At 40.2% G+C, this 1,686-nt stretch overlaps 1 protein-coding gene across 1 annotated transcript in view; it reads left to right on the forward strand.

Moving 5' to 3' along the window:
- Nucleotides 1-1,686, forward strand: part of ggnbp2 (gametogenetin binding protein 2) — an 8,851-nt gene that overhangs the window by 3,156 nt on the left and 4,009 nt on the right.

Raw genomic sequence — 1,686 nt, forward strand, 5'->3', positions numbered from 1 at the left:
GGCAAATGTATTGTTAGCTACACAAAAGGATTAAATTGGCAGTTACTTGAATGAAAGCTGTAGGCCTATCTGCTTTTATTAATCTGTGGGGTATAGCTCCAAAGTACAAGAAAAAATGTTTTTAGTATTTTCTTAAGTTCAATAACCTTATAGTTATAGAAATGTAATATTTGGCTCAAGTTTTGCTGTTGGAAAAAACACCACAAAATAATTTCAACTAATGCTTGAAATCAAATGTGTATGCAGTAATGCTTCTCCTTAGCCCCAAGTGCCAAGCTTTGTGAATGTTGAGATCTATTTTACTGTATCTGAATGATTATTTTTAACAGACTTTCTCCTTTGTTGATTCACAGGAATGTGTTACACAACTGAATATGAGGGAACTACTATCAGTTGGCATGGATGGCCCCAGTGTGAATTTCAAGTTGGTGGATCTTCTCCAGAAAGAGCATGCAGAGCTCTACGGAGGTGCTCAGGTTGTCACTGTTGGAAGCTGTGGACTTCACACCCTCCACAATGCTTTAAAGGCAGGCTTTACTATGTGGCAGTTGGAAATCCTCTGCGAGCCATGCACTTCCTTTTTCATAATGTTCCTGCCATGAGGGAAGACTTCACTAGCCTGACAGACCTGTTAAGGTTCTGCCAGAGCCTTTTACTGCTGTAGTGTGGACAAGCCACCATGGAGAGAGAGGTTTCTCCATAAACAAGGAGGTGGAAGCATGTAACCTTCTAAGTGAATCCTTGGAAGCACTGAGGTTAATATGTGACAGTGTCAGTAGCTGTGGTGGTGTCCTCAAGGTGCCTTTAACCAAGGACCTGCTGGCCTCTGTGGCCTCAGCAAGGTCCCCGTACAGGCTATACCTTGAGCAAGAACGCAAAAAGAGGGAGAGTGCTGCTCAGACACTGAAGAGGAAGGCCGCAGAGGAAGAACTAGTGGAGCTTAGACAGCAACGCAGAGTCCTGGACGATGTCTGTGCCATGCTTGAAAATGATGCCAACAAGTTGGCCGAGGAGGCAGAGGGAAAGGCTGGGTCAAAAATGGCCCAGCTTATCACTAAATCCAACACACTCAGAAGGAGATACAAAGAGAAAAAAGAGGAACTGGATAAAATGGACAAAACTATTGAAGAAAAGGCCATGCAATTAAGACACTTGCCATAAGATTCTTTTGCTCACGAGTTCATATTAGGCCTATAGCACAGGTTTATGTTAAAATCAAATAATAGCAGTTCACCAGTTCATATAGCAGATACCAGTTTGTAGCAGTGAATGCCAGCCACTGGAACAGTTCTCTTCATTGCACATTTTATGTAGTTTTGTTTTATTTTTATTCACGAAGTGAAAAAAATGTGTGCAATATGTGGTCAACATCAGTGAGTCTCTAAATCTATTCTGTTGCGTATAGTGTTATATATGTCAAAATCTGCTTCAACGTTAATAAGGTCGCTGATTAACACTTGAAACTCAGTGTCATGATGGTTTAAAAAAAAATCCGAAGGTAGTAAAAAAAGGTATTAAATTTAACTTGAGGATTGCTGTATATACCCTGGTTTTGTGTCAGAGACGGTAATACTGTTTTTATGTTTCCCATACACTGATTTATTTGTGGTGGGCCACTACAATATCAACATTGACCACCACATTGATTTAAAATAAATGAAATCTTATTTTAATATAGTGCCATGC

The sequence above is a fragment of the Monopterus albus genome, unplaced genomic scaffold (assembly GCF_001952655.1).
Source record: "Monopterus albus unplaced genomic scaffold, M_albus_1.0 scaffold47.1, whole genome shotgun sequence".
Lineage (NCBI taxonomy): Eukaryota > Metazoa > Chordata > Actinopteri > Synbranchiformes > Synbranchidae > Monopterus > Monopterus albus.